Here is a 19,088-nt window from a genome sequence, read left to right on the forward strand (position 1 = left end):
ACCAATTCTCTCTTTTACAATCAGGTCGATGTGGTTGTTAGAAGAAGCAAACACATTGCAAACCACATTATGTTTCCAGAGCATCGCCAACCCGCCCCCTCTGCCTTGCTTGTCTACTGAAAAACAATTAACAAATCCTAGCTTTGAAGCTAAAGCTTCAACCTTATTACTAACAGCTAAAGTTTCTGATAAAAACAAAAGACCGGGCTTATGAGACTTAATCATCTCCTTGAGAACACAAACTGTACAAGATGAGCCCACACCTCGACAGTTCCAGCCTATCGCAATCATTGAGGATGGGTGGCTTGCCTAGCAAGCTCAGCCGGAAAAAGAGTTGTAGGAGCTGAAAAATCCTCATGGGAAATAACAACTTCTCCGTGATTGTGACTTGTCGGAATACCACTTGAATTTTGGCCCAAATCAATCTCCATATTACCCCGCCCATTGTTTATTCCCCTCCTTCTTTTACGGTCTTCCAGTTGGATATAATTACTATCTTCTTCATTTAACTCATACAGCGCATTTGACGTAGTTGAGAATCCCTTAAAACCTGCGTCATTCAAATTTGCTGCATTGTTGCCCTTATCCTGTGTTTATGTTACAACCTCCTTCCTAAAATTGCTCGCCAACCTTATCTCCTTCCCTTTGTTTGTAAAATTTTCCCCCGCAAAAATCTCTCCTCCAATCCTGGACTCCCACGTGTCATCATTTGCCTCCTTCAACCACTTACTCTGCACCTGACCCGCCACCCTCCGCGGCGGTGCTCGGAGCCAACTTCCCCATTCCTTGACAGCTACCTCTTCTCCTTCACCAATGGAGCTCCTGCAGAATCTGTCCGTATGGGTGACCATGCCACAAGAAAAACAGAACTCTCCTAGACGTTCATATTTACATAGAATTGTGAATTCTTGACCGTTCTTTTTGACTATTTTCTTCTTCCTTTTGATCGGTTTACGTACATCAATCTTGATACGTACCCTCATGCAATCACGCCATATTGAAGTACTGTTTTTAGCGTCATATTCCATGAACTCTCCAAAAAAATTCCCCAGCTGTTTTCCCACTGTCTCTAGCATGTAACCTACCGGTAGATTATATAGTTGAATCCATATATGCAGAAAACATGGTTTCACATCCACTAGATTCTGTCCCGCTGCCACACTTTCTAAGGCCAACATCACATTATCAAAGGACCATGGCCCTCCATTCAAAACCCACTGCTTATCCTCCTTCCTATAAAACTGGAACAAAAACAACCCAGGAGCCAGCTCTTTAATTTTTAAAGCCATTGCAGGCCGCCAGACATCTGCAATTTTTGATTTCATGGCTCTGGTATTGATACTTTTTTCAGTAAGTAATCGATCTACCAAGCACAACTCATATCTATTTACATCCTCATCGATATCCCCCTCCAGCACGAAGACATCATTCTCCTCTTCTTCAATCCCTAGACTCGCCATACGATGATTAATATCCTCATCCTCCGCCATGACAGCGATAAGAAAAGCTCTCACAATATTCTAAATAGGTGAGAATACGGAGAGAAAACAAAACTCTCACATGAAAATGGAGAGAAAAACTATATTAACTAGGATTTGTTGCCCGCTTCGCATGGTTTCCTCTGTTAATTTTTTTTTTATATTAATTACATGAAAAAGAAATATATCTTACAACAAAGGGTTTTTTTTGTTAATTAATTGGATGTTATGTTTTGGGCCTCCATCAACTACTGTTGGCCTGGGCCGAAGTATGCTATGGGTCTTAAAAATATAAATGATTCAGGAAGAAAAGTAACGGCGATGCAGTTGTGACTTTAAACACTGTAATAAAGATTTTTCCGTTATTCAAGGTTATTACTCTCTTCACTCTCATCTTTAATCTATTGTGTAGTTCGATACTATTTGTGAGTGAGTTTTCTCTTTCACTCTTCATAACTTGTTTTCAAAATAAACTATCCATTATTTTCTATTTCATAGCATAACTTCTTTTGCTGATTTTAGTAATGGAGGTTGCTGGGTTCATTGCTGAGCGTTTCTTGAAGTATGTCACCGAGCACGACCTTTTCACCGATGAGATTGTAAGTTTTTTCAATCTTTCCGTTGATGTTTAATTCATAGTTTCTTATCCTAAATAGATTAATACTTCTGTACATGCATTCCATTTTAGCATGTCCCCCTTCGTTTTTGTCAAAAAAATGCTCTCCGTCTCCCTGATGTGGTGTGTCTCGAGTTTCGTAATGGTTACCGAGTTCAAGTTCCATTCAATAAGGAGATGCGAAAGTTTGTTGGTGTGCAATGCCTTTATGAAGATTTTGAGCTCGAAGGGGGGGAGATGTTCTTGTTTGAGTTTAACGGGTCCGATGGTTTCAATGTGTATATAATAGGGAAGGACTTTTGTGAAATAGATTATCCTCAGAAAGTCCATCAACTACAGAAATGTAATCCTCGCAAAGGTACTGTTAATGTGCATTTTTTTTTGGTTGTATACCTTAAAAAAAATGTGATTTTGGTTGTAAATGTTTTATTTGTATATTCTCCAGTGTTGCTACATAAGGGAGGTTTGAGTTGTGTAAAGTTCTTGACTGAAACAGATCCCGTACTTGATGAATTGGTAAATTATATCCTCGTTGGTTGATGATTTTTAGATTTATAACATTGAATATTAAAACTAAAAATGTTATGAACTCTGTTTCTAGGTTGTCCCTGCTTCGTTCATTCACATTTGTGTGTCCCAATTGTCCCTTCGTTGCTTTGTTGATTATGTCCTTAGTAACGGGAAAAAAGTGGCAGGTGGATACACTCGTTCCACCCTCACTTTCACTGGTTTTCAGCGTGTTGGTGAATGTTTAGGGATTCATGACTTGAACACGTACAACATGTTGTTATTAAAGTATGAGTCCAATGGTGACCTTTCTGTTGGTGTTTTTGATGATAGCTTTGTAGAGGTTTTGTCTAACGGGACACCGTTATCCCCCGGTAAATATATTAATTCACATTTGTTTTTTTATTATATTTATAATCTGCTGTGTACACATTGACATTTTAATGCTTTTACTCAATGTAGTTGGTTCATTAGCAGCACCTATTGTTGAATCCACCTTTCAGATTCTCGTTCAACCATTTCATCTAAAAAAATATTGCTATGGTGTGGTATGTTTCTTCCTTTTCCTCCAATATATATATATATATATATATATATATATATATAGTTTTTAAGTTGGTTTTGAGCTGTTGTATTCTTTAGTTAGTGTAGTGCATGTTTTAATTTTCTTGTCATCTTAAATAGGATATACCTGCAGAGTATAGAGGTTTGTGGCACATATGGAGTAAGACTGACTACATAAATGTATATTCTGGTACTGGTTCTTGGAAGCTCCAGATTAGGCACCGTAGCAAGTGGGAGCGAACAACGATTCATAATGGATGGCTCCAGTTTGTGGCTGATCTTGCAATTGAAGTTGGTGATTTGTGTGTTTTCGAATGTCCGCGTAACTCCTTCCAGCATTTCAGTGTTAGAGTTGTTAAGCCTAATGTTTGATTATTTCTGGAACTATTATGGTATCCTTAGTCCAATGTAGTGATCTGAGAGACGACTGCTATGTATTAATATTTTGGATGTTTACGGTCGCACAAAATTATGTTGGTTTCGACTTTATTATTAATTATAAATTAGTCCAAAGCTTTGGTTTTTTTACATTCTAGTTGGTTGGTACTATATATGTTAATTTAGTTGTTATTGTGAATCATTGTTCAGATTGCAGGCATTAACTATGGAATGTATTTAAGTTTTAATCTAACATCTTTTTATTATATTGAATATTTGAAAAGATGGTTCATTTACTGAAGGGTAGTTGTAGTGATTTATTGTGCAAGCCTTACTTCTGCTGAAGTGGTTGAAAATTTATTTTTTTTTTACCTAAAAGTGTCCTCAAGGGTTGAGCATTGCTTCTCTCTTTACTGTCTTTACAAAAATAGCTGTTCTGTTAGGAGTTTGACCATGGAAATCGCTCCGACCTTTCTACATTTTGTTAACAGCTCTGATATAACATCTGCTGAGATTGTAAGTTTTGTAGTATATGTTTTAGTTGTGTTATGTCTACATGTGCTTATGTTAGCTCTCACTTTTCAAACTTAATTTGATCAGGCTGTTCCACATGCATTTTGTTCTAAATATGTTGGTTGCATTCCTTCGACTGTTAAAGTTATTGCTCGTTCTGGATATGAGTTGTGGCTGGACTTTGATAAGTTGAAAGAGAAGTTTACAGGGATGGACATGTTCTTCAAAAATCTTAACATTTTAGTTGGCCAGGCCCTTGTTTTTGTCTATGATGGTGGTTTTGATTTTAGGGTATGGATCCTAGGTTTAGATGGGGCTGAGATTGATTACCCTTTAATTGTTCATTCGTCACAGAAGTGTGATCCTAAGACAGGTTTTTTTAATATTATTTTGGTATGCTTTTATAACCAAATGTCATAGTACCTTTTGCTTCCTAATAGTCTTTGCATTTCACTTGTAGTTTTTGTGGATGAGGATGGTTTATGTTTTCTGACAACTGTTGGATGTGGGAACACGGTGGTTGATGACATTGTGAGCAAAAACTTTTTTATAAAAAGTGCAAAAGTTTTATATCTTTAGTTGTAATAACTTATTAATGTAATAAAAATTATAGGTTCTGCCTCAGTCTTTTGTCGAGCGTGTTGGATTCTTTATCCCTGCAAGTGTCGAGTTCAGTATGCGTTCCGGTGTGTTGTTTCCTGGTTCTTATAATCAAGATACTGGTACATTGTCTGGAATTGCCAGTTTTTGCCGATATCTAGGAAGGCCTCATATAAGTTGTTATAATGTGCTCTGTCTCACGTTTGATGGATGCTCTGTGTTTAAATTAACTGCCTTTGATGGTGCCATGGTCGAAACCAGTGTTTATCCCATGTCTATCTGCTGTATCAACCATCTTCCTAAACCAACAGCATTTCATATTTTGGTTAAAGCTGTTGACCTCTTGCCATTCACGGAATGTGTGGTATGTCTTTTTTACTTAATTAAATGGCAACAAAGCCCTCCTTGTTTATTTATTTGTTCTTTCTTTCTAAAATAATTTATATCTTCTCCTTTTGATTTGTATTAAGGATGTTGTCGTGAAGTTTAGGAAACTAAGCCTAACCTGGGATCCTTCTGATTCAATTATGGTTTATAAAGAAAATCAAAAGTGGAGCCTAAATGTCCGCAAGAAGAAGAAACATAAGACTACAATGATAACAAATGGTTGGATTCAGCTACGTCAAGACCTTGAGCTGCACGTTGGTGATATTGTAGTGTTCGACTGGAAGGATGACAGGGTCCGTAGCTTTGACGTACGTGTGCTACGTTATTTTTATGCTATGTGAAAGTTTTCTATAATCTGTACTAAAGACTATGAGATTGGTTGACAGTTTGTTTGAGGTTGTGCTCAACCTTTGGTTTAATTAAGTATGTTTGTTTGCTTTTCTCCAATTTACATTTTCAGCTGTTACAGATAGTTTTCTTTAACTCTGTTATGCTTATATAAATTAGAAGTTACCATGTGGGTATGACATTTTAATGCTGAAGATAGATATTTTCCCAATTCAATTCAGGCAATCACAGAGTTCTTAATTTTTCGAACTAAGAGGACTAATAAGCATACTACAATCATAATTGCGGAATTTTTTATAAAATATTCAGTACAAAAGTGAATATATCTTAGGTTACATAGCGTTCTGCATAGAAATTTTGTCAAAAACATTAGATTATACTTCAAATTTAAAGTTGAAAGCATGAAATCTTCCGTCTTCCAAAAGTTTTCCCACCACAACTGGAAACATGTTTGATCCACATCTGTCAAATTAATTATAGGGGAGAGAACATAAAATATGTCAATTTGTGGTAACTTAATATGTGTACTTATTGGAAGAATTTGAGTTTGGGAATTTACCACATGCAATTTTCTCATTTGTTGGTGTAATTGAGTTGCGAAATTTCGTCGAGATGGTAAGATGATCCAGAAGGCTGTTATTATCATTGAGAGTGAAGAAAAAACATAGTTATTATTACCAACCGGTAAGAATGAAGCTCAATGTTGAAGAGAAGAGGAAATGAGGGTTGTTCTACCTCTGGCATTTTGCTTTGGCTGTTCTCTATTATATCCGGCTCGGTCACTGTTTCCTCTTTGTAGTCCCATCCCATCATTATGTTTGTTGCAACAAATGCTTGATTCTTTTTCTGGATGTTATCTGCTGTAACCTTCAGTTTGAACGTGTAATCTTTGCCTTGAAGAGTCTTTAGTAATTGTGGGAACTGATCATCCTATAAACCAATATGGACATTAAGAACCATGAAAAGGACGATCATATAGTTATATAATTCTTTTCTTAACTGACCTTGTTTTCCAGATCCTCGACAGTCTTGTTTATTACAGCTCTAACCTCCCTGTCTTTCAAGATAATTTCCAAACCTCCTGTATCATCTGCTGCTATTACTGTCACCTCGAACCTGTGTATTTAAATTTCAATATGATTATCTTTTACATAGTTGAGTTTGGAAATTATGATCGTGTTAACTGAATACCTCTTCAGAGGATGTGGAACAATGCGATTGCAAATCTTGCAGGTCATGTTGTTATTCTCAATTTCAAGCTCTTTGTAGCAAGAAGAACAGATTTCTATCTTCCACCTTGTTGTCTGATCCACCAATTTGATATTTCCTTTGGTCACCACCAAATCCTGTAACCATATGTATCTTTAGTTGTAGTGTTCATAATAAATTTAATATTACTTATAAGTTAAACTGAAGATACCTCTTGGAAATCTGGTCCCATGTTTCGAAGCTCATTAAACTTGCAAATTTTGGTAGGTTTTTTCTTTTTATATTTTGCATGATTATCGAAATTGGGATCCAGCAGCCTAATAATGAAATTCATTTAGTATTTTTAACAATAATAATCCTAAATCACTAAAAAATTGTTTGTGCTTACATTTTCCTTAGTTTGGACACACTGTGATGTTCAGCATTGATGTAAAACTGTGTAGGACAGTAGTTGCAAATATCAACCTGATCTGTGAGTGGCAAGCCATTCATTTTAATTTATCTGTAGATTCATCATAAACCATAAAATGATAAATTATAAACAAATACCTTGCCAAGCAGTCAATCTTCCGCTAGAGATTATTACAATTAGTGGTTCTTCGGTTGCTTGGTTCATTGCCTCTTCAAATTCTTCAGCCAATGAACCCCAGAATGTAACATTAATTTTTTTCCTTAAACAAAGATAGAGGATTTAGAACTTGCTTAGGTCTGAATATTTGAACATCTTATAGAGATAATTACCTGCCTTCACTGATCTTAAACCTGATGTTGGTAGTGTCCACTCCAGCTCCGTTCTTATATTTATTCACCTTTTCTTTCTTGTCCAGAATACCTATTACATCTGCTAGCCAAAAATATCCACATGGTCAGTAGTAATATATGTTAAAAAACATTTGACATGGACATTAAAGATACTTAATAACTATGTTTTAGTTGATCATAATAGTTGCTTTTGTTACCTGTAAGGTACATAACTTGTGCAGCCCTTTTCTGCAGTTCCGCGTACTCATGAAGATCAAACATGTGTTTTGGAATGAAAACTTCACTTTCAGGAACTTCTTTTACCCTAGTTTCTGATGTGAAAACAATTTTCCTATCCATGTCAACAGGACGGAAGTTGTCCTTGGTTGCATATTCTTTTACTTGGAAATTTTTTATAACATATATACTCCCTGTGTTCAGTGCGCGATCTAGTCTTTCAGATATTGACCCAGGAACGGTAGCGTGCATTCTACAGTTCTATTATTTCAATCATGATTTGTAATTAGTTCACACATAATATGCTATGTTAACATACATGAGGTTGATAAGGTCTGGAGAGTTACCTTCCCATCTAGAAGTAGGAGATTGAATCCTTTGAAGACCTCCCCAGTTTTGGTAACGACAATCCATTTCCTTATGACCCGTACTTGAATCTTCCAGTCTGTTCTTCCAGTCTTCACATTCCTGAGCTGCTGAATAATGTTTGTTGACATTGTTCTGTTGCTATCTCCTACACTTTAGTCTGAGATATGTTACTTGTTAACGTTTGTGTATCTTGTAGTTGTTGTAAGGAACTAATAACCCTCAAGGTTGTTGGTTTCATAAATACAAACATTACTATTGCTGACTTGTTAGGTAAGAATTTTTAATGTATTTTGTATTACTTTTTCAAACTAATGCAATTATTCAAGATGTGTCTGACTCTATAATATTTAAGGATAAAATTGTCTTCAATGATTGAATGCTTTCTTTTATCGTTGTACTCTGGAGTCTGTTTATTTAGATTTAGTGCGAGATGAACTTCTGTAATATGACATTACATAATATGTTAACATGTTTGCATTACAGCAAGTTGCGGGTTTAAACAAATAGTTAAACAAACAATCCACATCAAATGTAGGAGGTTATGTGTTGTTAAGTTCACATTTCAAATTCAAAAAATTTGATATTCCTCGGACGATGTAGAGCAAAAGATTTGGAGCTGCTGATCATTTCTGCAGAATAGCTTATCAAGTGTTAGAAAGATGTTTGGCAATTATAATTTTATATATACTACATTATTACATTTATTCACCTTCTCAAGTTTGATTTGTTTGATTTTCTGAATCTTGATGTTGGGCTCGTCATTGTATTCCACTATACCTTCAACCAACCTTGAACGGCTGCGTGTTGTGGATGCTTCTGTTGGTGGACTATTATCTTTACTGATGATAACCTTGTCCACTTTTACCTACATGAGAACACCGACTTAGGAAATTTAATATGTTACATTCTACTGATACTGTAGTTGACTTACAGGTGGTGTTTGGTTCTTCTCAACAGTCTCATGTTTTCCCAAATTTGGTTCGTGTGTGTCAGAGATTTCAATTGGGTTTGATATGTTGGTTGCATGATAGACTTTGGAACCGCTCTTCACATTTTCTTCAGTAAGGAGAATGGTAACTTTGTATTTCTTTTTCTCAAAGCTTTTCAGAATCGGCGGGATTGGTGCAACAGCATTAGTCTGTTTTAAAGTGAGAAGTGTCAAACTTCCAACATGAGCGTGACAAAGTATTGACAATTTTAATTGATCTGGTATAACTAAGCTTAGTTTTATGGGAAATAATAAAAACATTACCTCTAACTCATCACTTTCAACATCATAGATAGTCTTCCCTGTTAGACGGCTGATTTCATCATCCGGCCATACAATAGGAATTGTGCCACTATCATCCGAAGATAAACTGTACAGTCGAAACCTGTTCGTGGAAATAGAGAAGCATAAATTACTTTGAAAAAAACACGACGATATAAGTAGTTTGCATTTCGTTCAGAAGAATAACCTTTTGTCTGGATAAGGATAGCTTCGGTTACAGCATTTGTAATTACCCTCCACTTGCTGCAAGTCTTGATCACATTGAATACAGTAAGGGGAAAACCAATTCATCTTCTCATCAAATTTTTTAACGGTAACCTCGCATAACACTTTGCTCTACAAAAATTTAATTCTTTAAGTACATTACACCAATCACTTAAGCATATAGTGGGTATAATTGTCTATCTAACGATATACCTGGGCATAACTTTCATCCAGTTTTCTAATATCAGATACTTTCATGATGGGCAATGCATTGCTTTCAGGTTCATCATCTATTTCCATTGTATGAAAATTTGGTTGCAGAGATCTATGAATAATGAAAACCATTAATATTGTCCATAATTTGTAAATACATTTTGTATATTATAAATATGTTCGGAAGTGTAGTTTGAGATATTGTTACCTCATCTTCATTTCATTAGCAGCTGGGTGGTCAAGATTTAGGTAAAATCTTGTTGAAAGGAAGTTTGTTAAGTAGGCCACACCTGTCACAGTAGTTAAAAGTTTATGACATGTGCAAACATAACAATATATTTATAATGACCACATATGCAGGAATTTATTGTAACTATCAGTACCATTCCATTGACTAACTTTGCAAAAGCTTATAATTATTATCAGTGTTTCATCCTTGAAACATTCCTTTGCTTTCAGAAAGAGATCACCAAACTCGTTGAAGAAAGTGACATTGATTGTTTTCCTTTAATACCATAAAAACATAGTTGAAGTGCATTAATGAATTTATGTATCTGAATGACATATTAAAGCATTAGAGAATCACCATATTAAAACATATGGTAAAAAGGATAGAATATCCTACTTCCCATCAGTAATAGTGAATGCCACATGTGATTTCTCTTCGCTGTCTTTTTGATATGTGGCCTTCTGTTGCACATCTTCTACCACTGCTACAACATCTAAACAACATCTAGGTTGTTAGTGCAGATTTTGTTAGCTCATAATATCTATTCTACTTTTCCTACAATTATAAATTTTGAAGTTACCAGTTAGGAAGCGGTTGTCGTTTTTCATTCCATCAATTTGGTCCAAGCAGAAGAAATCAAAGCTGTGTGTAGGAAAATTGCGTGGCTCTTCTTCCACTACTTCCATCTCAGTATCGTTTTCGAAGAAAACATGCTTTTCATTTCTAACAGCTCTGCTTGTTTCATCCCCATTAAATATCTTTACTATAAAATTCTTTATGTTGTATATCTTGCCTTCTTCAAGTATATTCTCAAATTTTGGTGTAATTTTGGGAGATATGAAAGCATGTATCCTACAGCCCTACATGTAAAATGCGAAACATATGTATGACAACGACTAATCAAGCAAATGAGTATATTAAATAAAAACAAATCAACATATCTTACAAAGTCATCGAAGAAGACTATATTATATCCTCTAAACTCCCCAGTTTTTTTTGTGATTCCTTTCCAAATTGACTGCGCTCTAACTTGAATTGTCCAGTCATCTCTGGAATCATCCAAACATTCAACCACATCATACCTGTTAAATTCCATTGTAGAGGGTACCTGCGAAGTAGACATGGTAATGTAGTGAATTTGAGTTGTTGTAGGAAACCCTAAAACCCTTGTTCAAAAAAAGAGCAAGGGCCTTACCGTTTGTTCACTTTTCTGATCTTCAATATTGCTTAAAATAATGCAAGTAGTGGTAAGAGCCTCAGTAATATCTCAATAATTGTACCTTGCCTTGAAAGTTGTATCTTACTTTACACTTTAAATTTGTGACCTTACTTTATACCACAGGTATTTTCGGTAAGGTTGGTTGTCTACTGTGATATCTTTTACCATTAAACTATGTCCAAAAAACACAAATACAGAATTGAGATGTAATAGATTTGGTGATATACTATAATATTATGTAATTTTATAATTGTTTTGTAGGATGTTTGCTCCCTGCTGGTTTATGATGTCATTGTATTCTCCCTTTATAAGATGTTAGTATATCTACCCTGCAAGACAATACTCATTTTCTGACTGTAATAATGAAGATTGGAATTGACAGGATTATATAACGATAGACCAAACAATAATAGTGTAATTAATCAAAAGCAGTATTTAGAATACATCCGGGTTATCGTGACAAAAGTATGCCAAAAGCATAATTTAGAATACATGTTGACAGATCAATCCAAACACAATCAGGTCCGCGGAAGATTATAAAAAACTTCCTTGTAGACAACATTCTGAGTAATGTTTGTATTGTTTCCATCAGCATCATCTATGAAAAGCTCCAGTCCTTGTGGTGATGTGACACGACTAAGAGCAACGTACAGCTGTCCATGCGTGAAGACGCCTTTCGGCAAAAACAGTGCAACCTTCTGTAGAGATTGTCCTTGGGACTTGTTAATGGTCATAGCATAGCAGATTTGTAGAGGCATCTGCTTCCTACAGATTTTGAAAGGCAAAGTAGTTTCCGACAGCGACAATTCCATCCTTGGGATGAAATGCTTTGTGCCTTTGTAATGTCCCGATATAACTTCACACTCAACACATAGTTTGAGGCATTTGGTAACCATCATTCTCGTCCCATTACATAATCCCAAAGTTTGATTTAAGTTACGCATGAGCATTACTACAACACCCACTTTAAGCTTTAAATCATGTGGAGGCATACCCGGGATGTTGATAGAATGCAAATATTCTGGTGGGAAGGCTGCCAGTTGATCCCTCTCATTGCCAGGATAATCTTCAGCTGTGTCGACACTATAATACGTTGTGGACTCACCTGGTAGCATCTCCACTATAAGACTATTAACATTTCCAACTGTGACATTGGTTGGTGTTAGTATAGCTCGCTCACTCAAATAATCCGAATTCTGATAATTCTGCAAGAAATCAGGGTAAGTACTCTTTACCATCTCATCCACTGTATTTGGAGTATCCATATTACAGAAGTTATCAGGAATTCTTATATCGTCTTCATTGTTTTCACCATTTGACTCTGTGCAACGTGGGATTTTTCCATCCCCCACATCAAGTACCCACTCTGCAAATTTTGTCAAAGAAGTAACCTCTTCCTCGTTTCTTCCTTTATTCAATCTCATATTGTGCACCAACTTGAACACGGTAGCAATCCTCCAGATTTTAGAATTTGTGATACATGCAGACACAACCTCACCACGCCCTGTTCTGGGTATAACAGGAAGAATCTGTCTAAAATCGCCACCAAATAAAACTGTAATTCCACCAAAAGGCATGTTGAAACGCTTTGGATCAACTGATTTCATTATGTCTTTAAGGGAACGATCAAGGCATTCAAATGAAAAACGGTGTTGCATAGGTGCCTCGTCCCAAATTATGAGCTCCGTCCGCTTGATCAATTCAGCTATATCAGATGTGTTTGAAATATTACACATTGAGTGATCATCAAGGACGATAGGTATTTTAAACCTTGAATGCGCAGTACGACCACCTGGCATTAGTGTAGCAGCGATACCTGAAGAAGCAACGGGAAGCACAATCTTCCTTTCTGATCTTAATTTCGAAATAAGAGTTCTCCACAGGAAAGTTTTCCCGCATCCTCCACTACCATATACAAAAAAAACACCGCCTTCTTTTTTCTCGATAGAATCCATGACAGAACTAAAAACTTTCAATTGTTCATCATTACACTTTGAGTAGAGATCATTAAAGTCATTTTCCATCTCAGAAATGTCGTAACTTGTTTCTTCAATTATCAAATTGTTGATACCGCAATCAAGATACGTGGAAGGCGGCTGAGGCATTTGGGTGTAATCTTTCAGAGATTTTCCAATGCTTTTAAGTAATGTGTGAATTTCTGGTGGAAATTAAAGAGAGGTTGGTTATTGACTGTGTAATGTCAGTATTATATAATTTGAAAGCATTTACTGTACTTTTCTATGTAAATTTGTTACCTGCGAGAGCAAAGAATTGCTGTTGTTTTTCATTGAGGATTAAGTGAGGATTCCCCGTCAGCTTCTGTTGTTTTAACAGCAAATCATCCACCATGTGGATCCAATGTTTATTCCATAGCACAGAGAGGTCAGCAACTTTGCAATTGACCATGATATGGACAAACAACTGACGAATTTGAGGTGGAAATCCTGATTGCGAACATTCTTCGAGTACTTGGTCCCATTCATTATCATCGTCAAGAAGGCCATATTCCTTACATGCTTCTTGGTAAGTTTCAAAGAATTTTCCATTAACTGTTCGCAAGGATATGAAAGATGTTGGACCACGTACTTTGGTCAATAGTAGGCGAAGATACCATAATTCTCCGCTGGAATGATGTGTATAAGCCAACCTGCCAATTTTCTTCCCTCTCTTCCTTGGTGTCCAGACTCTGTCATAATCATTCCATACGTAGTGTTGTGGAATTTCATCATATAGGTAACTTCTTGCATTGATATCACTTTCATTTAAACAGAAGAACGCTTCCAGTTGGGTTAATTTTCCTTTTTCTCTTTCAGCAATCTTCTCTATGGGCTCATCAGATCTAAATGTACAGTACTTGTTACCCTCGAGATGGAATGAAAGTCTCTCCACTGCCAATGATCTGTAGTGTATATTGAAACCAAAGATACGGTAGGCAGCTTCACACCCACAAATGTACCGACCATCAAAAAAAGATTGAATTTCATCTTCACGACCAGGCAGCTCCTCCCCTGTTTCAGTTCTACTTTTTTTGCTTCTAATCTCCACTGTGGCACGATCATGGCCTTTCAAGCAGTACTTGAAAAGATATTTCAAGCTACGGGCATGTGCACAAATCTCGACGTTCATATGGCATTGATATCTGACCAACAAATCCCGGTTGTACGGGACAACCCATTGGTTATCTAACAATGATTTTCCTTTCTTGACAGTGGTGTGCAATTTCCGCCTCTTATAAATTGGAAAACCTGATTGATCAAAAGTGGTAGAAGCACAATACCTAAGAGAGGAAGAAACAGATGTAGTATTAGTTTAAAACACTTAATAGCTGAACAGCCTATGATTACTGTTCTTTGTAGTGGAAATTGTAGCATAGCATACATTCTTTTGATGCAGGATTGTGTTAGGCCAATGATGAAAAATAAATCTTACTTTTTGGGGAAGTGTCTTGTACACTTGTGTTCCTTCATGCAAGGTGATTTAGGATTTTCTCTGCCACAGGGACCATGCATCATGAAGTTGGAAACTGTCTCATAACCAACAGGGTCAACTTGGGGATCTGGAAGCTCCGCCGATACAAATTTGTCCACATTAGCTATCAAATTTTTTTTTGAAGAAGAATCCAACCAGATTAACATATGAACATGTGGAAGCCCTCTCTTTTGGAACTCAACTACGTACATAACTGTAATTTTTTTAAATGCAAGAAATATTAAATTAGTATAAAAGAAATATAGAAGACGTTAATTTGAAGTAAAACTTATTCTGACCTGCAAGGCATGTACCGAAATATTTTTTCTGCTTAATATCATCAATCAATTGGTCCAGTTTCAAACGGAATACACGGGCTATAACATCAGGGGAATTTTGAGGAGAGCAGTGAGGAATAAGTTTCATCATTTGCAAGATCTCATCCCATAACGGATTCGTGGTCATTGTGAGGAAGATGTCAGGATGGCCTATATAACGACATACAGCGAGGGCGTCTTGAAAGTTCTGCTGCATGTATCTTCGTGAGCCAACAAATCCAGATGGAAGAATAAAGCCTTTTCCGATGTTTGATGTATCAGTTGAGCCTGTACTAATGGACTGCTTAATGTTTGTGTATACATCAGAACGTAAGGTTGTTTGGTGTGTCCGGAACCACCATAACCTTGCTTGCTCAATGGTTGAAAATGCATCAACAACATACTGTTGGTAAAGTCGACCACCGAGCCTTGGTGTCATGCCTGTTACAAACTCATTCTATCAATATTTCATGTTGGCTTTCAATGAAACCGGAATGAAGAACTCATGCTATTACAAATACAATCTGTTGAAGTCAAACAAAATCGAAACACATACCTTCATCAGACCTGACTTGGAATTTGTATGAATAATACTCCATCATTGAAATCATTCCCCTGGCCTTTTTAGTTGTTTTATCAACTTTACCAAAAGGTATGTTCTTATGATAGCCATCACCTCCTGCAGGAAATAATAGGGGATACTGTAGAGCCATAAGCTTTGGATGAATGTCAGTTATCCTCTCCAAACCTCGAATCTTCGAATTTATAATGATGTCACGGTTACCATCTGTGTCATCAAGATCACCAACCATCACACCAGCTACCTCATCAGATGGAGTAATGTGATTCTCACGGCCACTTTCAGACCGAGATACTTTAAGAACAATTTCCAAATCTTGTACACCATGTGCCTCAAACCGATCTCTGCAGTTTCTAAATTCCTTAACTAATTCATTAGTCTCATCTAACATTTTGGTGAGGGCTTCAACAATTTCAGCATCAATTTGATTTCCATCACCAACATTGACCCATTTGAGACGATTGTTCAATTCGTTCTGCGTGTCATATATATATAATTGACAGAACTTTGGATCTTTACCTTCGTCGGGGATAAGACTACCAAAAAGATGGTGGTTCTGACCATTTAAGCGATATATATATGGTGCACCTCCGTTATTGATAGAATGATCTACTTTACCACCGGTTGAGGTAAATGCGAAAAGGCTATTGTACAGCCTAATACCATCCTGGAAGCGTTTTGATTTTTGCTTATCATTATGTAATTGCCAAATCAAAGATGGTGTTCTTGGCTCCTTTGGGAGTTGTATTTGACCCTTAGCACAACACAGAGAAAAGATTGGTGTACCCTTGACGCAGCTTTTATTAACTCTTTCCTCTCGCCACATATAAGCGTTGCAATGGGTACACTTGACATTGGGAGGACCAAGGCTATTATATTCCTTATGAACTACAGAACAAAGTATTTTAATAATAATTTTCCAGTGCAAACCAATAACATTTGTTAGAGTGGTTACCTTTTTCAGCAGCACGCATCACATCAAAAGAATCGCAGTTGACCTCATCAACAAAATCTGCCAAGAATCTCAGATTATGTAAGACGGTTGTATACATACAACTATAATGTCAGCATTATAACATATTATGCGAAGTTTGGTTGTAAATACCAGATTCTGAGTCAGTGTCACTGAACTCACTCTCCAGGCCAGCAATCATGGAATACTCTGCATAGATAAGTATGGAAATTCTGTTCTTACACATTCACGGTATACAGATTATCTGTATTCACTAAATTATGTGTACTTACCTATATTATCATCATAATCGGTTGTACTGTTATCAGGCATTTTCTCTGAAAAGTCTAAAGCACAAAATGGCATGTGACGGTGTTCTGCACCTTTGTTGCGTAAACGCATCGAGAATTTGTCATTACCTGTATAACATTTGTACACTGTCAGCATGTATAATTCAATATCATATAGAAATGTTTATGATTTATAAACATTACCACTTGCAGCAGTGGGGGGGTCATTATCTAGAAATTCCTCACGATAATCTGCATTATTTATAAGGCCAAATTTACTCTGTATATTAATAATCATGTATGAGATATATAGTGGATTAATAATAGAAGATTTATAAGTTAATTACCAGGGTCTGAATATGCATCACTATCGTCGCTCATCAATTCAACTGTGTCCGAAAAACATGAAAAAGTAAAAGATCCTTCTATTTATAGTGCTATACAATGTATAAAAATTTCAATAAACAAATTCACATATAAATGTGATTTTTTACCTATGTCTTCCTGCGTTTCTGGAAAAGAGAAATGTTGTTGCCTGCTTTGTTTAATTATCCTCTCTTTCAACTTATCTCCGTTTGCAACTTAAAATAAAACACCAGTCATTAAAGAATAAATCTCAAACATATTATAAGAATAAACCACATTATGTGTAAACAGTTTATACCGCAGACAGAGTGCTTCTTAGCTGAAGCACTTGAAGGATGTTTTTTCTGAGGAATCAAACTGTCATGATTCAATATATTGGTGTTGACTGATAGAGGTGTTAAAGGGCTTCTAGAAGTTGTAAATGTACTCCTCTCTGCAATGTCAGTAAGTTGTGTAATATTAGTTTATTCAATGCATGAAAATACACATGTACAAAACGATAAAGTCATACCTGTTTGACAGACTGGTGTTTGTAGTGGTGTTTGTAGTAAACTGGCATTGAATGGTGATCTTGTTTTACTTTCATAGCGCGGAGGCAAGCGACGGCTCTTCTTTTTGGCACTTTTATCCGACATCATCCCTAAGTCATGATCCCCTAAAATACAGAGTTTGTTAAACTAATAAAACTATTAATAGCCTAAGACATATCATTAGCAAAGACAAAAGTTACGAAGTGTATACATATCCTCGAAAATAACGTGGGACTGGGTGATTCATCCCGTGCAAGCCTCTTGCTGTTGTTCATATCAGAGAGTATGACCCTTGGTGTGTTTGGTGCTAAATCCGGTGCCCCTAATCATGTAATACAATCTCCATTAAACTGGTGCTCTGCCGACATTAATTTGAAGCAGTAATTAACTATCACTTACTACATGAATTCGGTGAGGTGCCGACATTTTCTTTTCCTGAATGGAGTTGGGTAAATTTGCCCTTTTCCTTCTGTTCGGAGTCATCTGTATTTACCCACCAATAAAATGACCATGTAATTAACCAAATGTCCAACTAAAGTCTGAGGATCATGGTTGTAAACATAAACTATAAGCCCCTGCATTACATCAGTTTTCATAACTTACAATTTTCTAAAATGCGATTAACATCCTCTAAATTCCTTGGCGGGTGAAAATGTTCTTTCATCATACTCGTGTTGTAGTTAACTATCAAGGGCAAATAACAAAAGAAAATATTAAAATTAATTACTTGTAGCATGAAACATCATCCGATTAATCAATAGAGGGGGAACAAAAATAACTCACAAACATTAGACAACAGAGGTGCTTTCTTCCTTCCATTTTTGCTTGATTCGTCCATCAATGGTTACCAAAAACTAAATTTCAAAATCCAGTGGAAAATCACACATAAGTTAGCATCTTCACGACAAATTTGAAAATCAGACTAACAAAAATCATAGATAACATTAGTCATAACAAAATTAACGATGGTACAATAAAAGCATCTTCACGCAATTTCAGAGATTAAATGAGCACAAAAAATTTAAAATCGTTGATAACATTACTCATAACAGCAGTGACAATGGTATAATACAATCATCTTCAAACAAATTCTGAGATTAAATGAACTGGAAAATCGCACCTGCCTTGTGTTCTTGAATTAGTTCTCGATTTGAAAAAGCAGTGTGTTTAATGATGTTGATATTGAAATTTAGGAGACGACCTCCTATCTAAATTGTTTAAGCTGAAAAGAAAGCAATTACCCGGAAGATTATAAAGAGGCGGTACAATTGAAGAACTTGATTGCGGACACGTGTTCTTTGAGCCGTGAGAATTTAAAATCAATGGTGTTTGCTTTTGACATGTGGCCTCTTCTTTCGATGGAGGCTGTAAACCACGTGTGCACCGTATGTTTTATTAAAAAGCAGTGGCAAAAGATGAAAATACGGTTCCTTTTTGGAGGGCATTTTAGTAAAAGAAGCATGTTTTATCCTTGAGGCTTTATATACTAGGGTGATATTTGTT

Source organism: Daucus carota, chromosome 7 (assembly GCF_001625215.2).
Source record: "Daucus carota subsp. sativus chromosome 7, DH1 v3.0, whole genome shotgun sequence".
In the NCBI taxonomy this organism is placed as follows: domain Eukaryota; kingdom Viridiplantae; phylum Streptophyta; class Magnoliopsida; order Apiales; family Apiaceae; genus Daucus; species Daucus carota.